At 43.8% G+C, this 6,066-nt stretch overlaps 1 long non-coding RNA gene across 1 annotated transcript; it reads right to left on the reverse strand.

Moving 5' to 3' along the window:
- Positions 1-655: 655 nt before the first annotated feature.
- LOC140849906 (uncharacterized) lies at positions 656-5,820 on the reverse strand. The gene is made up of 4 exons (XR_012132282.1): positions 5,479-5,820; positions 4,989-5,081; positions 3,782-3,907; positions 656-953 (listed from the first exon to the last, which is right to left on the reverse strand). It is a non-coding gene; the product is annotated as an uncharacterized lncRNA (long non-coding RNA).
- Between the last annotated feature and the right edge of the window lie 246 nt (positions 5,821-6,066).

A 6,066-nucleotide genomic window follows, 5' to 3' on the forward strand; every position in this document is an offset into this window, starting at 1 on the left:
CCACTGCACTGCTATTGTGTCTGTTTGTTCATCGATATTTTTACTTGCAGATTTTAGTCCTAGATTTGCCTTCATTATATTTTACTATCTGATAGTAATTCTCTGACCTAATGGTGGACTTAACACCTCCAAACTGCCTGCACCTGATTCTACCCAAAGAGAAACTGACATCTGTCATGACCAAATTGGCCTAGCGTGTTCCACACAGACAGCCTGACACCACTCTGGAATGCTGCAGTAATTGTCCCAAGCTCAGGGTCATCTTCCAGGAGGCACTTGCCCATCTTCATTTAAGTGCCATTTGCTCTTTTCCCCCATAGAGGATCACACTAGGAAAAGGAGAATTTGATTATGTAAATAGTAGAAGCAATGGGAAGGGAGGGACTGAGCACACAAAAAAGATGAAGAATGACTAAAGGGATGACATAAAATCAAGGTTATAGGCTAAAGAATTATTCTTATAAAGTTATTTCTCCCAACAACAGGGTAAAGATAGGGTGTGTGGGGTGCTGGGAAAACATTTTCCACAAAATCTTTGTCCATATAAACAATCTGATTAAAAAATTCATTTCAAAATTCATGGATCTATGTGAGCCATCATAATTAATCTATCAATGAAGACTTGGAATAATAGTAGAAGTATTTATGTATTTATTTGTTATCCAGTCAGTGCCCATGAAGATTCTTTGTAATATCTCCCCTTGTTCAGATCCAGGAACCATCTCTGTTTACTCTTTATGTCAGAAGCTCCGTTCCTGGCCAATCCCTTACAATGCTATGGCTCTTCACAACCTGTTAGTAGTGCAACAATATAGATATTCTTGCCTTTGTAGTTCCCTGATAGCATCAACTTAATGATGTTTGCGCTGTTATTCATGACATGGTGCCATCCACTGTGCTGCCCATCAGTAATGTCTCCCAGTGGCTCTCTCAAGGCTGCTGAGTTGATGACCCTAAATGCAAGTCCCAGAGGATGCAGGACAGAATGAATGATAACTTGTCTTGTTAAATTTGTTAAACTTACCCCTTGGAATTTTATGGCATAAATGTAGAACAATATGTCTTCCAATCACATCTTCTCTTGAACTTTTCAGGCTGTAATCCCTGCATTTCTAGAATATGACCACTCGATGCTGACTACACCATTTCCTTCCACACACCACCACACACAGGGAGGACAGGAGGAGGACCTGTGGAAAGCTGGAAGGGCAGTCCCATTCACACAAAGAATGTCCTTCACTTACCCAGGAGGATATGGTGTCAACATACCAGTGGAAAGCAAGAGAGGCCTTTGAGCAGAAGGACGCATTGGTATGGTGGGGCAGTGGTCTCAGGAGCCAGCCCTAAAGCTAACTGACACAGGGTGCTAAGCCTGCGGAGGGCCCCATGGTGGAAGGCACGCAGGAAAAGGACACCTGCCACCACTTCCCACCCTCAGCTGCTATAGCCTGGAGGCAGAATCACAGTCAGAACACTGAAGGGCAGAACCCGAGATGTGGGCTCACACAAGTGCCTCACGAGCAAGGGTCAGCAATGGATTTCCATAACCCCAAATGCCCCAGTAGTCCACCAGCCACAGCTGTGCCTCTGTGGGCAGCCCAGTGACCATTCATATGGAAGGTAAAGGTTGGAGTAAAAATGCTGCAACCCTTCTTATTACCTTCGCCAGGGCCATGATAATACAAATCTCTCACCTCGCATGAGGAACTGTATAGATAATTTTTCCCTATTTTAAAAATGAAAACATTAAAAGGAAGCAAGGACTATTTCTAAGCAAAAAGGGACTTTTGACAGGAAATTTGCAGGCATGACCCCTCCTGTAGTTGGCAGAAATGCAGTTATTCTAAGAGGAGGCCCACTGGTCTTGCTGTACATTGTTTAAGGAACAAAGTCAATAATCTGAGTCTGCTAATGCCATCTACTTCCCAGAGAAAAGGAAGCAATTGTGGAAAGTGGGGCCAAGGGTCTCTGACTCCACATAGCAATCTTTCCCAAGGTTTGCTGTTAAGAATGTATGCACAGGCCATGTAAGATACTCCTGTGAGGTCACAGCTTGTACAAAGAATTATCTTACTAGAGGAACCAGGGTGAGTAAAAACAGTGCTCTCCAGAGAGGTGACAAGGCTAAGCTCTGAGCAAAGCTAGAATTTCAGTGAGTGGAAAGAAAAAAAATGCACTAATGGCAGATCTTACGCAGAGATCTGATCGAAAGAACCATTGCTAAACCACTCTTGGCGTCAGACCCTAAGAATTGTTTAACAAAAGTTTCTATTGTAAATCTCTATAGTAATTAGGTGTAACTTTTACATTCATGAAAACAAGTTAGTTAAAACACACAAGAAGGCCGATTATACCTAGATAAGCAGCAAAGCTAACCTCCAGCCAACCCTGTCAGTAACTTGGAATCTCTGATTTTGTTCTTAAACCAAGAATCAATTTTTGGAACATTCAGGTCTGTTATCATAAATATAGGGTTCTAATATATCAAAATGGTCTATTCATTAAGACAAAAGTTAATTCCAGAGAAAAAAGCATTTGTTTGGAATAGTCTTAGGCTGTCTCGTCTGTGCTACGACACCACATCTGTTCTGAAAACACACGGTTAGGGCAGGAAGGATCAAGTCCTGCACACACTCATTATTCATGGTCTTGGTTTTAAACGGCTGTCGCCCTCATTCTTGTCTCCTGGATCCATCAAGCTTTCAGGCCCTTAGGCCTTTTCTGTCTTTATCTAACTTGACATGACTGTTAGCTATATTCAATTTTCTGGGTAAGATCTTCTCCTTAAGATCGTAACCACCTCTGGCCGTGCCAGAGAAGCACACCTTTAAGGTTGGCCCAGAACCAATCTGCGTCAGTGTCACTCCTGGGCTCACCTGGAGTAAGGGCAAGTCTGGACAGTAACCAACATAGCTTTCATTTAAAGAAACTCCCTTGGGAATTGCAGACAGGAAAACAGTTTTTATTAAAAACACTTCGTTGGCAAATAAAACAATAACTAAAATATTCCTTAGGCTGGAATACAGCATGTAATCTGAGCAGTGTGCATCTTTAGAAAGGAAAATAAATTAAAAAGCCACATAGTTGGTAATGGAGAAGTTACCCCAGTAAACACCTATCCACGCTCACGCCTCCTGCCGCGGGACATTGCCCTGCCTATAGCCTTGCTGCCTAAGTGGCCACAACAGATGACACTGTGCTGACCCTCTTGGCCAAGGCTAACTGAGTATCCCACTCAAGAGGGCTACATTCCAAGGTCAGCTTGGCACCAAAAGACAGGCTGAGTATATTAATTTTCTAGGGCTGCTCTAACAAATGGCCACAAACTGGGTGGCTTAAAAACAGAAATTGATTCTTTCACAGTTCTGAAGTTGGGCATCTAAAATTGTGCTCAAACCTTCCCTCTAGGGAAGTCTTTCCTTGCCTCTTGCGGTTTCTGGTGGTTGCCAACAATCCTTGTTCCCTGGCTTCCAGATACATCTCTTCAGTCTCTGCCTCTGTTGTCATGTGGCATTCTCCCTGTGTGTCTTTTTTTCTGTGCCTAAATTTGATCTGTTTTTTTTAGGACACCAGTCACATTGGATGTAGGACTTGCTCTAATTAATACATGGCCTCACCTTAACTTATCACATCTACAAAGATCCTATTTCCACATAAGGTCACATTCACAAGTAATGGAGGTTAGGACTCACATATATCCTTTTGGGATTCAACCCTTAAACACTAAGCCAATCAAAGTTTTTCTCTGGGGAATGTGGACTAAGAGACACATAGAACTAACCTGTTGGAAGTAGAGGTCAAAGTAAAATGATGTGATGAACTTGAATCAGGACCATGACAACTGAAGGCCATGTGCAAACAGGAGTGATTTGGGAGCAGAAAAGATGCAGCGTGGATGCCAAGGAAGCTGAAAGGAGAGAGAAGGGGGCCTGAAGCAGCCACAGAGAGGGATGGGAGCTCCCAGGATAGTCAGGATGGTTCCTGAAGCTGCCCTGTCCTCCTTGTCTTTTGCCTCCAGGTCCCCCTACCTGTATATTAAACCCCTTCTTCTTAAGATAACGCTTTAACAATTTATTCCTCATAACCACATGGGCTATGGTAAAAGAGCCAAAGAGAATCTTCTTAGAAGTGAGGGAACTGAGACCAGAGCACTCCAGCCCAGTGCTCAGCCTCCTGGTGAAGCCTCCTCCCCTCTAATGCTCTAGATTCCTTCCACACCTCTCTAAAAGAGTACTAATCACCCACAGGCCACCAGGAACATGTTGTTTGTCTTTTACAGCTCCCAGGCCTGCCCGGGAAGCACAGTAGTGTCACATTAGCTGCCTTTCTATCTCTGTCCTGGATCCCTGGGCCGACATGCAGACAGGCTATGACATCCTGGCTGCTCTACCCGGCCCGTTGGTCTTCCAAAAGCATAAAGGGGACCTGGTGCAGGGCCTGCAACAGGCCAGAGCGACTTGGTCAAGAACTGTGCTTTTCTGTTTCAACCTGGGATTCCCCTGGCCCTGTCTCTCTCTCTCTCCCCAACCTAGCACAGCACAGACCACTGCACAATCTCTAGTGGGAAGGTAACTATCAGAGCCTCTGGAAGGAGCAGGAAGAGACAGAGAGAGAAGAGCAGGAGGAATTTATTCTGAGATTATATTATACTTACCCCCAACTTGTTCCTTACTCTCTGCCTCTCCCAACAAAACATTTTATGGAAGTGTAAAATAACTTGTCATTCCAGGCATAATACAATAGGTGCTTATTAAGAACTTCCTGATAAAGCTCTCAGCTGTGAATATCTGAATGACTGATAAATACATTTTATTTAAAAGTTAAATACCATGCAGAAGGAGAAATCTAGTTTAGAAGTCAGAGAAAAGGTTTTTGGTTCGGTTGCTGTGCTGAGATCTGAACACATGCTGAACCCTGGAGCTCTGAGCAAGGGTTTGATCTGACAAGTGAGATGGTGGACATAGATCAGCCCTTGTTCATTTACTCACCTTTGACTCCTCCAGGACTAACCGGACTGATGCTCTCAAATGCAGGGGTTACAGAAAAGGGGATGACATTGACCTGATTTGAGTGTTGACCATCTGCAGGAATGAGTAGAAATTTACTGCAGATAATCTCATTTAATCCTCAGAACCACATTAAGAAATGGGTTTCAGAAAGAAAGAACTAGAGAATCCAAGAGATTAAGGAGATCTCTGGTACTTGAATTTCTGGTTGAACAGGAAATACTGGGATAGAAACATCACTCTGAACCTTTTATTTTCATCAGCCCTTTTCTTTTAGAAGGAACCAGGAACTTAAAAAAAAAACTGCAAACTTAAGATACAAAAAGTTAAATATTAGCCACTACAGGTTTACAAATGGTTTATATCAGTGTAGGGAAATGCTATGTAAAGACATTACATCAAAAAAGCCAGACGCAAAATTTTGAATATAGTATCATCTTTGTTTTACGGTCCTTAAAGTTGCAAACTTTACCTTATTTATCTTAAAGGAAGTGATCACCCAGAGTTGTGGGTTTAGACGTTGATGTCTTGGGCTGGATCAAGGCCACAGAAGGTCAGTACACTGACTCACTCTCCATGGCTAGTGTCCAAGGCATGGAGGGCACTCAGATCATCTCCAGTCTTCTCAGTAACTCCTCCACAGGAAACGTAGACACCACGCCACTTGCTGGAGAACAGGAAGTAGCTGGGAGGTTACCTGTCCCTTCCCAGGCACTCAACCACAAAAAACACTGACTCTGTCCCCAGCCTTGTGAACACATGTAATTATATCCGGATCACTGCCCTCAAGGAGCCAGTCTGGTGGAGGAGACAGTTAACTTCAGAGCAGTGTAATGAGGGGTGGTGGCAATGTGCACAGGATGTCATGCATATGTGTGCACAGGGGGCTGGAAGAAAACCAGCCCGAGATGTGGGGAGGGCTTCCCAGAACAGGTAACGCATGGCCTGGCAGTGTATCCACCGTGACACCAGGACCTGGGACCGACTCACAGACTTATGTTCACTCTGGCACACTTGACTGCTCACTGTTTTGTTTACCTCTCTCGACACCTGAAGAGAA

Source organism: Manis javanica, chromosome 6 (assembly GCF_040802235.1).
Source record: "Manis javanica isolate MJ-LG chromosome 6, MJ_LKY, whole genome shotgun sequence".
NCBI classification, from domain to species: Eukaryota; Metazoa; Chordata; class Mammalia; order Pholidota; family Manidae; genus Manis; species Manis javanica.